Consider the following 16744-nt stretch of genomic DNA (forward strand, 5'->3'; position numbering starts at 1 on the left):
CAGCAGTACACCTTGAACTTTTTCCCAGTTCTCCCACCTAATTCCACAGACTAGCACAGATGATGAGTTGGAGGAGGAGGGACAGGAAGAAACTGATGCATTTTCTCTTCCCAACAAAACTCAGTCATCATTTTCTGTTCCTGAGACCCAAGAAGAAGCATGACTGGTGACTTGTAAATATCTTGTAGTATGCCTCTTGCCACTAGCAGGCACTGTTTGGGTTCATGCTGGCTGGGTTTGGGATGCTGGGGGGAAGAGGGGGACAAATTCATGTGTCACTGGAGGTGGGTTGCTATGCTCTTGTGGTGGTGGTGGATAAAGGGTATATGCCATTCTCTTTTGGGGTTGGATAGCTTGTAATGTAATGGATGCCAAACTTTTTTTTTCCCCTCTAATTGTTTGCAGCTGGCACGGGCAGTGGCAGCCATGGACATGGTTCCAAACCATACATTTGTAAAGTTTGGCCAGTATGAATGGTGTCCCACTCTTGCAAAGTTTGTTTCTGTGTCTTCAGGCATTTTCTCCATGGCAGGGTGGGGGGGTGGAGTTTCCTTCTCTTGGGGAAAGGAAATGTAATGAAACCAGAAAGAGCTTTCTCATTTGTTTACCACCTACCATTCCTGATGGCGGCCGGGAACGTGCCTCTGAACCTTGGACCCCAGCTGAGCACTCAAGGGATATGTGCTGCAGGCAGTGATGGTCCTGAGAGCTCAATGGAGACTTTGGTGGAGTTGTTGAGCCCCAGCTCAATCTGGGATCGTGCCCAGTATGCAAAGGCCAATAAAGATACCAGGGGTGAAAGTATAAGGAAGATTTATTGCTAGCAATAAAAGGTGCAAGCGGAATAATTTCACATAACAAGCACACAGATCACTAATTCTAAGCATCTTTTATACAGGGGTTTTGAACCTTCATAAGCATCCTTGTTTGCTAATTGGTTATAAAGGAGTGACGCAAGGAGTTCTTTACTGAGCGTGTCTCTATACCTGTGTTTTAGCCATGTATCTCATTTACATACATGTATGTTTCATTAGCATACTTTTTCCCCACCTAGGGGCGTGATTTTTAGTATTTTAATGAGCTCTTTGACCCAGTACTCTGATTCTGCTTTTGTTTTCAAGTCTCCTTTATCTAAGACTGTCTCCTCCTTATCATTGCAGATGGACATTTGTCACATAACATTCCCTTTTGCTTGGTCTTTGCATAGTAGTTTCTAGGTCACTCCTTACAGAGTCATCATGAGCCAGAGTGTCAGGTGCAGAAGCCTAGGAGGATGACCTCTGGGAGTCTATGCATTCTGATGTGGTCTGGGACAACTTACTTGTGGACAACACACGTGCCTTCCACAAGGGCAGCTGGTAGACATGGCCACGGAGTCCCATGTTGATTACCAGAGGTCACAGGACTTGATAAATAATGTCCTGCAGAAATTGCTGAAACACTTCTTTAAAAAGCAGGTACCAACCCAGAAAGGGAAAACTAGCTCCACCCTGCTTGCCTCTGTCCAGGAGGTAGCCAGGAGCATTACAGCTGGGCCTGTTTACCCAAACACAGTGGAGTCAGGGGAGGGGTTTATGACTGCCAGCAGGACCAGGTGGCCACCACTGCAGCTCAGGAAGCCAGGACTTGTTCAGGGTAATGGCGAGGTCAGGGCAAAGAAGTCCAAGTAACTGACTGCTTACAATACTATGTTGTTCCTTACAATAAAACCTCATGTTATCCTGGCTTTTTCATCTAGCTCCATATCTTTGAATGGCTGGCAAAATCCCCCCTCATAGTGGTGGGTGGGGAGGGGGGATTTCATTTATTTTTTGGTTTCATTTCTTTTTTTGTTTTTTCTGCCTGCCGCTTTTCCTGGGTGCTTGCTACATGGGGCGCGGAGGGGAGGGGTAGACAATCTTTTGTGCATAGGTACACAGGGGAGCTGCCTGGGTGGGTTGTCTCTCTCAAGTCTGGCTGGCCTGCACACCAGCAGTTTGCCAAGGCAGCAGCCACTCTGCAAAGTCACTTTGGAGGCCAGGTTGTTTCTGATCTGATTTCCCTCAGTTTGGAGAAGGGAAGCATCTTAACTTTCCCATCAAATGCAAGTGATGTGGCACCCCTCCCAAGCCAGACACACTTTGCAAAGGTGCCCACAGGGGCTCATACCTGTCCAGTCTTTTCTGCTTAAGGGGGGGCGGGGTGCTGGCTGGGACACCCCTCACAAGCCTAGCTTGCACACAAGCATTTTGCAAAGCCAGAAACTTTGCAAGGGCACTTTTCCCATATTCTTTTTGCACTCTTTTCCAGTTGGGTGCCAGACTGTCTCATTTTTTTTTTTTTAACCCGAAAATGAGGATGGTAGTGTGTTCTACCCTGCTCAAGGCCTATAAATTGGGGGAGCAGTGGTCAGGGTGTACATTCACTGTATTGATGAGATAGGTTTGAGGCATATGAGAGACTGCAGCACACCAGAGGCAGAAGGACTCAGCCCATGGGGAGAGTTGCCCCTGGGGGGCACTGTAATGTGAATCCAGTATCTGAGAAGACTGCAAGCTGTTTAAGTGGGGTGCAGTGAATCTTCAAGTACTGGATGAGCACAGTTTTGCAATGTAAGCCTTGAAAGAGGACATTGTGATATGCTCCACAAGTAGCATCTTTATGCTTTGGTAAGCATGGGCACCTGGTGCCCTGAGTTGGGGGGGGCACTTGCCTCCCCAGTGGACAGTGACCAGGGGGTCCCCTGTGGCCAGTCCTGCAGACCAGCCAATCTTGCCACCCCACAAGTGGCAGCAGCAAGCCACTGGCACTTTCAGACATGCTGCTGGCACTTCCAGGTGTGCTGCTGGCACTTCCGGACGTGTGCGATCAGCCGTGGGGGGAACACTTCTCCTGGCGCCCACACTCCCTGGCCAGTGCTTTCAGTGAGGGTACCAGTGTTTTCACCTGACCCCTTTCCCAGGAATTCTGGCTGTCAGAGGGTGCATCAGGGCTCTCAACGGGTGCATGTGCACCCCCTACATATCACCACTGTTGGTAAATGACACCTGACAGTTTTCTGTGCTCTGAGGGTGTAGGTATTCATTGTTTACTTCAAATTTCTTGTAAATCAGGTTAGTGGGATTTTTTTGCTGTGAAGGAAAGTACACAAGGTGCAAAAGAAGCACTGTATTTTGGTTTTCCAATAAAAATTCCTACGCCCTTTTTATGCTCCCTCCCTCCGATTTTTAGCTCCCATTGCTAACTGCACACTGCTCCCAGTGGTGGTGACAACAGGCAGAGAGGAAGAGGAAGAGCCTGACACCACTTCCTTCATCATTCTCTCAACTACTATACTATTATATATTTTAATATGTATTATACTTATAGTAGACTTTACATATAGACTTGTGAAAGTTATTTTTTGTCTCTGCCCTGCATAGGCGGGTGGGTGGTTTCTCAGTGAATGCTTGGCTTCATACAAATGTAACTCACTCATAGTTTCAGTATTGAAAAGAAAAAAAAAAAGGGTAGATAAAAATAATTATAGGACTGTTAAAAGAGAATGATTCATGTGACACCTCTCTTTTGCGAAACTATCTTGTATATGTGCACTCAGTTGACCCACTGTGCTCAAGCATTAGGGTCTTTCAGATGTTAAGGAAGGCTTTCCCATGCCTGCCCCAGTACTGAAGCTTGCTTGTCGGGCTTGGGATGGGGCGCTCTGTGTGGAGATGAGGGTGGGCAAAGTCTTTCTCAAAAGAAGGTGCTGAACCCTCAGCTTGCCAGGATTACTGTACATTGGGATTGGGGATAAAATAAGCATTTTGGACAAGCATTCAACCTCCCATAACAGTTCACCTTGTTACTCTTTCCAGTAATGCCATCACATGGATAAATCCACCCAAGCAAAGGATCCCCATGCTGAGACAGGCAGGCGCAGTCACCAACTCTCCCAACCCACCCCACACTGTCAAACCGCATGGACTGCCAACTTGCCTGTGAAAGAAAGCATGCCACACAACAGACACAATTTCAAATCTTTATTTTAAAAATGAGGTGCAATTACAATATTTTTTTTTATCAAAAAAAGCATCATTAAAAAAATTATAAAGAAATTTTAAAAATTCTTAAAACAAAAAGATAAAAAGGTGCATAAACAAAGTCCAATTTAATGAAAACAAGTTGCTTATAATGGGTGGGTGTTGATTCATGCTTTCCTTAATGCTGAAAAGTTTCAATTTTGGATCTCCAAAGAAGAATGGGGTTTTGAACCAGAAAAATTGAAACACCACCCACAGATCCCGCCCCCCCCAAGTCAGTAGGACATTTCTGATATTACCTTATAGAGCCAGGGATGCTGCATATCCTGCAGGGTGGGTCTGGCAGGCCACGTCCACCTGGACTTCTCGTCCTGGTTCTGGAATGGGAATGTCAATTATAAGAAATAGGAAGGTTTGAAATAATGAAGTGTTAAGGGGTATCACACTCCAACCATAGTTGCAAACTTACCATTCTGGTGATGCCACTCTGCTCAGCAGCGCACAGGGCACAGTGGGTGTGGGGGAAAATGGGCAGGTGGGTAGGGGGAAGCATATACACTACCCCTGGTGGAGGTAGGGGCAAAACTGCTAGGGGGTAGCAAACAGTCACAAAACTGCAATATGGGTTGCTCCTCCATTAATTAATTATGTATTAATTATTCTGTGCCCCCACACCATGCCCTGGCTGCCGGCGGTCAGCTGTGGGAGCAGGGGGAGGGAGGGAGGGATGGGAAGAAAAGAAAAGAAAAGAAAAAACTAGCACACCTACTGGCCACTACAGAAATAGCATAGTGCCACCTGGTGGTGAAGGAAAGCAATTACAGGTCTTTGAGTGGCTTAGTGTTTGCACACCATAAATACATAGATAGGGTGGTGTAAGGGATTGTGCCGCAAAATAAAACATGTCCGAGCAATTTTACTTGAATGTGCTGAAAATACTTTTAAAGTGGTAGAAAATCCTGCTTGTGTGAACACAAATACAGTTGTTGTGGCATAAACAGGAAATCTTGTGGTGTGTACAAATGTCTGCAGACATCATCAATAATAAATACAGCAAGTAATCCTCCCCTGATTAGATATGAGACAATTAGGAACATGGGCCTCTTGATGTTGTCTTCACCCAGCAGAGTACAGGTAAGAATATCCACAGTATACTTGTGGGTAAGATATTCTTGTACATTTTGGGGGTGGGGAGGGATCCCTTATTTTAAAATGTCTTTAATCCCTCCCTTTTACCAAAGCACTAAAATAAAACTCTGAGAGCAGGTTTAACTAGCACTCAGTATTCCATCAATAGGTAAAATGGGTTGTGATTCCAAGTTAATGGAACTTCATAAAATTAGTTTAAAAAAATTGGTCATTATAGATTCTGAGGCCTCCTTTTAGCTATGAATCAAGTACTCTCCCAAACCTACCCAGACTAAAACACTTTGTAGTACTTCTATGCCAAGAGATGGTGTTTTCAAGTTAGGGGGGTGGGAGGTGACAACCAGACATTACTGGCCAGTGTTTTCACTGGATGTACTCTAGTCTTGCAACATCATCTCCCCCCACACCATCCAAGTGCAGCAGAATTATAAAACTTAATATAGCATGCTTTAGCAAATTAAGTTCCTCATCTCTTACTATCTACTTACTAGTACATAATGTGGGATGCAAAAGGGCTTTAAGATATCAAATAAAGATATTTAGATGCCTTGTCATATTTGACAGATTGCTAAAGAGGGTGATGTGTGTGTAATCAGTAGCATAACTAGAGCAGGGCAAGTGCCCTGGCATTCACTATGAGGGGGCACCAGAACTGACCCCCAGGAATTTTTGTCATGGCAGAGGCAGCCTTGTGCTGTCCTGCCCAACCACAGAACCCAGGTACAGCAGCATTACATCAAGCAGTGCATCTGGAGGCTGAAAGGGAGTGGACTGAGCAAGACTGTACTTCCCCCTTCTGGAGCCTTTGCCACAGCAGGCATTGCTCTGCACTCTATATATATGTATGGGAGGAGACAGGAAAGGGAGCAAATCAGGGCCAGGGTTGACTTCCAGGGAAACTGGCCACAAGGTTGTTGCTGCTGAGCACAGGTGATGTTATATATGACAGCAGCAGTGGTAGCAATAGCTCAGGAGGGTTAAGTTTTCCCTTCCCTCACCCATACCTCTTCCTCTTCCCCATGTCTACAGTGGTCAGCATATCTCCCTTTTTCTCTCCCATGAGCTCGCTATGCCTTTGAAATGTTTTTCCTATGGGGGTGTGATTTCCTCCTAACACCAGTTTGAAAAGTCCTGTATGCCCTGATCATAACCACCTGCTAAACTTGTCTGTTAGGCCTGGCTTCTAAAACCTTTGTATCATCTTACTTTGGGCACTTTTCATAATAACCATCACTTTTCCAGAGAGTACTTTTATGACATTAGAAGTATCTTAATCCTTCTTCAATAACAGAATGGAAGACAGAAATTGCCACAGCTATCATTATAGTGGGAAAATAACTTTATATAGTAAGGATAAAATAGACTTACTCTGCCTAATCTAAGAACCACTTGCAGGATATATTTACAGAAGCATAATTGCCTTCATTGGCTTGACCAGATATCTGAAGTACAGTATATAACTTACTTCTACTACTCTTTTTGTTTCCTTTTCTCAATTTGATTTCCTCTATACCCTGAAATAAATTATGTTTATATAATAACTCTTAAAAGTGAAGAAATGTGGGGAAAATTTGAAGTTTTGCAAACTGCATTGCATCTATATGATAACATGAACCAGGCTTATATCATATAGCTTAGCAGAGTGAAAGTTTGTTTAAAGCAGTGGTACTCAATCTTTTCAGTCATGGTACCCCTCCACCACTTTTTTGAATGCAGTGATGCTGCTTCAGCTTACCTTCAGGTTCTCTTGTATCCAGATAAAAATATGCTCCACCTGCATTAGAGCTGTAATCGGCCTAAAGCAGGCACCAGCTGCCTCATGCTGTGTAGCTCCCCCCACCTGGTCACTCCTATGATCCTCCCAGAAATGGAGGAACACAGATGGAACTGTCCTGAACACCTCTATTTCCGGAAGGAGCATGGAAGGGGCTGGACTAGGAAGGACTACAGCCAAGCCAGCTTCTACGTAGTTTAGGCTGATTACAGCCCTAATGCATCAGGAATGCACACAGGGCAGTTTTACCTAGCCACTGCTGACAGTACAGCAACACCTGTATCCTGGCACCTCTGTTGAGAACCACTGGTTTTAAAGTCTCATTTATCTGTAATTCAAGAAATAATGGATTTCTATTCTGTCCTTCACTTTATTGTCGGGTTTTTGGGGGGGCTGGGGAGGAAGAGGAAAGGGGAGTATGAAATCTTTCTTCTTTCCAAAATTGCTCTACAAACATGTTAATAGCATAATTAACATGTTTTAAAGATTTTAGATTTTCCATGGAATAATCTGTAAATGACTAGTGAAACCTGAACCTTCTCTGTATAGTGTCATCCCTAATAATATTCAGAAATTCAAAGTGGACCTGATTCTAGTATCTGATATTTTAGTTTAATGTTGTAGTTTGCACTATTTCAAGCTCAGCCATATTTTCTGTGAAACCAGTAAGGTCAGGCTTTGGTCCATGATCTGTAGCTCAGTCAACATGGGTCTCAATCCTGCAATGACTGTGAAAAATTGTATTAATAGGATCAAACCCTTAAAGTGAAATGCATTTTCTGTCCACACAACTGCTTTTGAAAACACAAAGTCATTAAAAAAGAGTATGAGGGATATTTCTGCTAATTAAAAAAGGCTACATGTGGTGTTTGCTGGTGCCAGGAGCTATGCGGTGAACCCCATGAAAGTAACTCAGGGTGGGGGAAAGGGCAGCCAAGATCAGCAGGGCTAATGGGGCCATAGGGTTGGATCTGCAGGGAGGGGTATCCATCAGAGGGTGGGATGGTTGTGGACCGAAATTAACCCAGTCAGGGTCGGGGGTGGGGGGGTAGGAAAAGCACAACTTTGGGGCTGGGGTGAGCAGCTGGGCTTTCCCAGCCCCAGGGCTGCACTCCAAATGCATACAGGCATTCAATAGATTGAGTTAAACCTTTCCCAATCTGTGTTAGTTCACTTGAGGAGGTGAACTAACTTAGACTGGGTCCATTTTTTGCCCAACTTAACCTCCCTGAACACTTATACAAATGGGCATTTAGGTCAGCCTAAGCATAGCTGGCTGATCTAAATGTAATCGACCATAGTTAGGTTGATCTAAATGTAATGTCTGTATGTACCCTCAGGTGCTCTGCAGATTTTAAATGGACGTACTTTGCCTCTACACAGGTATGAAATATTATTCATGGAAGAGAGGCTGCTTCATGTATTATTTACTTTTCAGCACTGTAGCAGTCTGTTTTTAATCGGATGCTAAATCTTGCATGAGTATTGATCATAACTTAATACCATCAATTATAAATAACCATTTTATTCATTCAGAACAGCTTATTAAAATAGTATGGGAAAATGGGCATTTAATTTCCTAGGATGATCTTCTATGCTAGTTTTAAAGGGATATGGAATGACAAAAAATTGTGCTTGGCTACCAAGTATCTCTTTAAATAGTGGAACATTATATCAGATTTACCATTTTCCAAGCCTGTACCTCAGATACAAGGATTGTAGTCCTTTACAGAAAGCCATTATTTTACATTTATAGCAATCCATAAGAAAGCAAGATTGTTCCTACTGGAAGCTAAAGTTGCTGAATTATTGATGTTAGCTATCTATTCGTTTAGTTTTATAAACTGTATTTTCTTATGTCCTTGTTAGCTAATATTAGTTCAAACACATTATAGTTCATTATGTTCACTTTGTTAGTATAACTGAGATAGGAATAACAAACATATCAAAATAACCTATGTGTAATGCTTCTAGAAGGCCTAAGGTTGTTTTCCTTGTTTGAGCAGGGGGGGAGGGGGGACTTTATTTTGAATTAGTAACTAGATTTGATAAGCTAATCCTTTTGTAGATCGTGTCTAACAAAACCAGTTTTCACAAAACACTGAAATCCTTTTATCATATTAGACAGCTATTTTCTAACTCCTGCAGAAATACAAAGACAATAAAACTGTAAAATATCTCCTTGTGCAACAATAACTTTATGGAGAAAATCACAACACTTGGGTTCAGTTAGGTTAATAAATAAATAAATACATGTAGGATGATTCTGCACCAAGGCCCTCATAAGGCTCAGGGTATGCCGTTTTGTTTTAAATAAATTGAATATACAAAGAAACTAGTTCTTATTTAATTACAATGTATACAAACTCATAAAAATAAAATAAGAACGCTATTATTTTCTAGAATAATATGATAGCAAAAAATCAGATTTGAGTGCCCATCTATGTTAGCAAAAACTATATAGGAAAAGAAAACTCTATTTTATGCTAAAGCATTTTTTACTAGAGGGATTTGCAATTTCTATCTCTATGCACCCACATACAAACATACTGAATGGGTATGAGATGTAGTGTCTTGCACTGGAAGGTAAGCATGGACTTTAGTTTATTGCTGCCTTAGATGAGGTAGTAGCAGGGAGAAAATTATGTGCCTTTTGAAACTCAGGTAGGGATAGACCAACCATGAGCTGCTACTTTGAGGAAACATAGGCTCTACCACATCCCATTATAGACATTACAAAGTCTGAATTGCTTATGTAGTATGTCCTCAGTCAGTGGTAACAAATACTGATTTCTTGTCAATGTTTTATACGTTAGTTTTGGACCAGTGCCATTTCTCACTTTACTTGAGGATTTTCTGCCCCACTCTCAGGCTGGTGATCTATGGTGGAATAGTTTTAACAAGTAAAATTATGACTCTTTGCAGGCTTGCCAGTTTCTTTTCCAGTGACTCTACCATGGCTAAAGGTGCCCTAGATCTTAGTAGTCTTGTGGATGTTATGGGGTGTGGTCTGTTTCAGCCTGTCTGTTAGGTATGCAGTGTCCTCAGTCTGTTACAGTGCTAGATAAAGCCCACAGAAATTACTCTGTTTCCTCTCTCCTGTGGAGGAAATTATGAAGTTGCATTTTAGTCTTCATATATCTCAAAAGTTACATGGGGTGCCAGATTTATTTGCTCACAACTTAAGTATCTTTGCCTTTCACTTTTTTTCCCTCAGTAAAGCCTGGTATCTGTTCTCTCATTCTGCTTCAATCTTGTCTAACACCCTTATCAACACTTCCAATGTTTCAATTTTATTCCTAGCAAGTATCTCTTTATTTCTTCCCACCCCCACCCTCATGAGACAGTCATGAACCCCACTATGATACTGGGGTTGGTGGCATGTCATGAAAGGTTTCTTGTGTTTATTTCACTGCATGTGTGGTCTTGTTGAAAAGTCCAGCATACATTGACTTTTCAACAAGACCACACTTACTGTATCTATTTATGCTGGTGTTATGTTGTGGAATTACTGGATGTTATGCCATCTGTAAATATTTTATGATTTTGGACATAGTTTAGCCAAGGAACTAAGGGATGCATATATAAGGAAAGTGGAGTGGGAAGAACTGTTAAATATCTCCTGCTATTGTCACTAGGACAAGAGGAATTGCCACTCCCAGACACGTTATTGGATTGGGTTCTTAAAGCATTATCAGCCTATAATGAGAAAATCAACACCTCTCTAGCAAAGGCATGGGAGAGAAATGTCTCTTCATCCACAGAAGTGCCAGATGTCCCAGGTAGAGACTGGAGGATCTGGAGGATTCTGAAACTCAGAAGGAATTGGGACAATGCTGACAGGGGGGTGTGGGGACTGGCTTGGAAATATTTTAAGGTCCAGTTGCAGAGGGACTGGGGCTTTTGGATTTTTCCCAAGCTGAATCATAAGTAAGTACAGATGGAAGGGACCTCACAAGGTCATTTAGTTCATCCCCCTGCTCGAGTCATCCCAACAGTTTGAGGTCATGCTCCTACTCCTGCTTCCTTACAGTCAGAGAGAAAAGGCTACTTCCAGCCTCCTTAGGCTCCTTAGAGTTGCCCTTCAGATATCTGAAGGCTGTTAACAAATCCCTCCTCTCAATTTTCTCTTTCTCCAGAATGAAGAATCCTATTTCTTTCAGACTTTCCTTAAAAGCCATGTTTCCCAGACCTTTGTTTCTTTCATAGATTCATAGATGTTTAGGTCAGAAGGGACCTCAGCAGATCATCGAGTCTGACCCCCTGCCTTGTGCAGGAAAGTGTGCTGGGGTCAGAAGACTCCAGTCAGGTGCATGTCTAGACTCCTCTTGAAGACCCCTAAGGTAGGGGAGAGCACCACCTCCCTTGGAAGCCCTTACCATAAAGAAATTCTTCCTGATGTCTAAACTAAATCTGCTTTCTGTCAATTTGTGGCCATTGTTCCTAGTTACTACAAGGGGTGCCCTGGTAAGCAGAGAATCTCCTCTTCCTTGTTGCCCCCTGCCCTCCTCCCCAATGAATTTGTAGGCAGCCACAAGATCTGCTGGACCTTTTCTAATCTACTTACATGCTCCTTGAAGTTCTAAGTGCATGTCCTACAAAATAAGGGGCCTAGAGTTTTACAGATGAAACTTTTGACACATGGGAGTTAAGTGACAATTAATTGGGCTTTGAGGATTGTGGTTGTAAACTTCGGGTCCTAAAATTGACCTAAATCCCATTTCAAGTGGCTACATTAAGTTTCTTTGTAGATTTGACTTTCCCAACATTACACCGTGAGCCTGTGGAGGAGCCAGGAACTGAGCATTGGTATTATGTAACAATTTGTAGGTGAGCAACACAGCCTGCATTTTGAAAATCTAAGCACACACTAAAGAGAATTTGCAGACAGTTTTGTCAAATAATTTTGACTAATGATGAATATATTTCAGACAATCATGATCTCTATGGATATTTCCCAAACTGAAAGAAATGTGTTGACTAAATTACCCGTTACAAATTATTTGCTCTGCTCTAATTTTGCATTAAGTCCCTGAGGCATCTGAATAAAAGTTTGATTCAGGGTTTTGTTGCCTTTGTTGCATAGTATGTACCTTACTTGATTAAAGTGATTTTATATATTTGCTCCTTCAAGCATTCCTGAATGGAAGCTATAATGGGTGATATAGCAGTTGAGGATTTACATCCACATTCCTTCATTTTCTAAGTTCCCCCTTGCTTTAATTGAAAACTGCATTTTTTTTTTATAGCTATATAAAAAAAAAAATGCATTTCCAGTGACTTACAGTGAAGCTGTGTCCTTGGCCTTGGTTAAATACAATTGAATGGAAGAGAAATCCAGTCCTGAGGAATATGAAATAGCTGCTTTTATTGCCCAAAAGAAAAATCTCCATGTTTGCTAATGGTTTTTCCTATACATCTAAGCACAGATATACCAACATAAATGTAATAAGAAAATCAACTTAATTTATGCCAGTAATTATGTGTACCTGTCTGCAAATAACATGCAGTCCAACTCTAAATCCTCCAATGGATTAGATAGCATTAAATAGAAACTAATTAACGCAAAGGTGAGACGAGGTGATTCCCTTTTTCAGTTGCTAGTGCCATCCCTGTGCACAGTTGTGCTCTGTTTTACAGATGTCTGATTATCAAGTGCTCTGATGTGCTGCACCTAATTTTAGCAGCAGTCTATTATTCTAATTAAAATATTTTACAAGTTATTTTTATTACATTTTTAATAATGTCAGAATACTGAAAAGCAATGTTGTTGTCATACAGATAGGTATACTGTATCACTAGACAGCAATATGTTGGCATGGAAATGTAGCTTTCATATTTGAGTGATTTTTTTTTTTTTTTTTTCTTGACAAGACTAGAGGAGATATTGGAGTTCTTTTGTTCAGTAAGAAATAGAATGCAGGCAAGAAGGAAATAGGTAAGTGATCTCAAGGTAAACATGTAATATTTTTAGATGAAGCTTTCTTCTGTTGAACCTTATCTGACTGTAAGCTAGTGTCCTTTGCATTTTTTTCAAAAGCAACTGAGTTGGTTATAACCTACACTGCAAGATATTCCTTTAAATAACATTAACATTTCTGATGCATTCCAAGGACAGAATTTGGGCCTAATATTTAAAGCAAATCCAAGTACCAATCAATACAGGTAAGGCAGTTTTAAAATGATGGTGAATTGTGTACAAGAAATAATGGACCGCTGCATCCCTCTTTGAAGTTACCATATAAGCCTTTATGTTAGATTATACTGTGCCCATTAAAACCGTAAACATAAATAATATTAACATGATGCACTCTTTCATGGAGCTTAGCACATTGTTGACATGATATACAAAATAAATTATCAGTAATATTTGGTCATGTTTTACCTTGATTGATCTAAGTTATTTGAGGCCCTAGGAACAACTAATGGTTGCTAGGAGTTTTAGCAGAGAGTATCAAGCAGTCAATCAGCTGGAATGATAGCTTGGGACATTCAATTAGGGAAGGAAGGCTAACAGATGAGTAAATGAACCTGGGAGACTATTAGAATGCAACCCCAAAGGCCAGAGGCGCAGCAGGGCAGTAACTCCACATGCAGTACTTCTTATTCCTGAATCTCCAGTGGCAGTAGTGTGGACAGCTACCAGCTGAAGCAGCAGCAATTTTTGTGCTTTCCCCCTGCTCTCCCCACCTGCTTTGCAAAATGCAACTCCTGGGGCTGCTGTCCTAGTCACCCCAATGCACTTATGCTGCTGGCAAAGGCTACAAACAAGGCCCAGCAGCTGAGATTTTATTGTACCCTGATAAATAAATTGTACATCTGCTCTGCATTGTTTTTGGGATCCCACAGCTCTGATTTGCTTGCATAATGCTCATCACAAAGTTTATCTTTTGTCTAACAGGCTAGAAATGTTTCTGGCTTCCAAAACCCAAGTATAAGCTGAGAACACCAAAATAACTTTTTCAGCCTAACTGGAGAGCCAAAGCATCAGTATCATCAGGTGTTTCCTTGTTATCTGTAAATTATTTATTTCTTTTCCATGCATGTTTATTTAGACTGCTTTTCTAGCGGTTAGTAATTTTTGGTTTTGTTGAGAGAATTACTTGGATGAACTGAGTCCATTCTGTGCAGTGACTTGATTTGAATCTTTGGTTTATGCAAAATATAGCATTTCACAACTATTTTAAGTGGCCATAGATCCACGTTCAAATCCGCTGCTTCAAAAATCTACTTACTAAAAGTACATAAATATATATGAGTTAGGAAATTTGACACTTTTTTAAAAGAAGCAATTTCTGCATTTATTCACTGCATCTTATCTTTGTCTCGTCTTCTGTTGCCAATCCAGAAGAAGGAATATAATTAACTATTGGAATTCCATAGGTAAAGGTACACTGTTCGGTTTCATTAGTTAAACTTTAAAATATTCCCTCCATAATTTCAGTTGTATGAGGTTTTTCTTATTTGCCATTCTAAATTGTTTTCAGGTTTTGTTGCAGCTGTATTCTACCTAAGAATTAGCTGTACTTCAGTGGAGGGCAAAATGATTACATGTAAATTGTCAATTTGTGAATCATTTTGAGACCCACTGAATAAGTGTTGCACAACTAACAGTCAGAATGTTCACTTGGAGATGATACCCATATACTTGTGTGTCCCAGGACCTGCTATGTTAATACATTAGTCCAGGGATATTTTTTTTTTGCCAGAAATTCTGGAAAGTAAGACTAGTGCAAGAACAGCATCTATATTCTGAGCAAACTGGGTTTTCCAGAGTGTGTGACTTCTATAACATAGGCAATAGGGCATAGTTCATTAAAAGGAACCTCTAGGAAATAGAAAAGAGAAACTACTTGGGATAAAAAAAAAGATAGAAAACCAAACAAATAAACAAAGCAAACCCAATAGGTGAACAGACATTTTGAGGGCTTCATAAAATGTAGCGTTGCTTTCAAAATGATCATACAAATAAACTATTGGATTATTTTGCAGCTAGTAGTATTTTTATTTTAAACCCAGGGAAAAAATAAAAATAAAAACATAGGCAATGACATAAGAATGTTATATAGAGGCTTCCAAACAAAACTTTGCTTCAGCAGGCCTCCACATTTCTGAACATGTACAGCAAGCTAGGGTTAGAAAATCTACAATTCAAATGGAGCCAAGACAATTGTTAGAAAAAAAAAAAAATCTTACTACAGGAGTGATAGTTTAGATGCTCAAGGTTTTCAGGACTAATCTTACAAAGGAAACAATTTTAATAATATCTCAGGCTGATACCATCAACAATCAAGCACCCATCAAGCTGAAGACAGAGATTATTTTTTGCTCTAAGGAACATCAGAGAACATACCACAGCTGCACTAAGTGATAAATAGGAACACTTAAAATGTTGCTACGTACAGTCATAATAGTTTGGTTTCTGGTTTTAATAACCAATATAATATTAAACTAGCTAAAAGGTGCATCAATGATATGGTCCCTTGTGTTTGCTAAATTATTGTTCATATTAATATTTAGATAAACTTTGCAGCTGTTGGCTGAGTTTTATTGTTAAGCTGTCATTTAAACTATCAAATATTTTTAATTCCCATGTAATCTGAACTCACTCTGAAGAATTATTTTTATCCAGATGTCATGGGGGTTAAATTTTGCAAACAGATGATCCCGAACACATCTACAAGACACAGCATAATAGACAGGAGTATGTAACGATGGTACACTCCCCCACCCCAAAACGCTGACACTGTTCCATCAGTGGTACTAGGCAGAAAAAGGGAGTGCCAGTGCTGGTTGCTTTTAGTCCATGGCTGCCTTTGCCTTTTATTCATGACCTTCTGACACCTCTGAAAGCACCATTGCCATTAATAATTTTACACACGTAAAACTGAATGGTTCTGTCTGTGATATTTAATAAGTGATTTTGCTGGTGCATTAGAAAGAACAGATCCAGATCAGTCTTTTAATGTTGGCTCTGCAGGACTGACAGGAGGGGAATGTACTACTTGTGCCAGTGACACCAGGAGAAATGGCTTTGAATAAAAAATAGAGAGCAGAATAGTTAAGTAAAAGATGTCATTTTTAGTTTTTTAGTATAGAACCATACTTTTTAAAAAGTAGGCTTTCTAGTTCTAAAACATTCATAAGGTACTTTAGGTTCTCACTTTCAAGGATGCTTTATTTTTGCTGTTTCAGGTACTGTGTTCAGTACAGTCAATGTGCTTCATATGTCTTCCTTTACTGTAGTAGCTGCCACTTGCCACCTTCAGGTCTATGGGTAACTATGTTCTGTCTCTCCAGCACAGCACATTACTAGTTTTCTAACTCTGCCAAAACAAGGAAGTTTGTCAAACTCACCTAATGTAGCACACTATTAACAGGGTCATAGGCAAATACCTACAGATCAATTACTATACAATAGCTCAGCAATTTATTTGCACAAGTAGAATTATTTTTTTTTTTGCTGAAATCCATAGCTTCCAAGAAATGTAAAAGTAGTGATATTATTACCCAGAATAGCAGTAGATCAAAAGAACTTGAATAGGAAGCTTAAAAACACCTATCCACCTGGACATTTCAGTCTAATAGGTGCTATTTCTGGCTCACCTTCAAACCTCACCTAGTCTTGTTTTTCTTTAAGAAATAAAAATATACATTTGCATAGCTGTTTATTGTATTTTCATGTTATCTCTTTGTATCAAATTGACTTTCTTTCCATATCTTCAAAACATCATTTATTTAACAAAAGAATCTTGCATAATAATTTTGATTTAATCTTTGAAGTTGACATGTCTCCTTACTATCTAATGTAACATAAAAT

Source organism: Alligator mississippiensis, chromosome 8, assembly GCF_030867095.1.
Source record: "Alligator mississippiensis isolate rAllMis1 chromosome 8, rAllMis1, whole genome shotgun sequence".
Taxonomy (NCBI): Eukaryota; Metazoa; Chordata; order Crocodylia; family Alligatoridae; genus Alligator; species Alligator mississippiensis.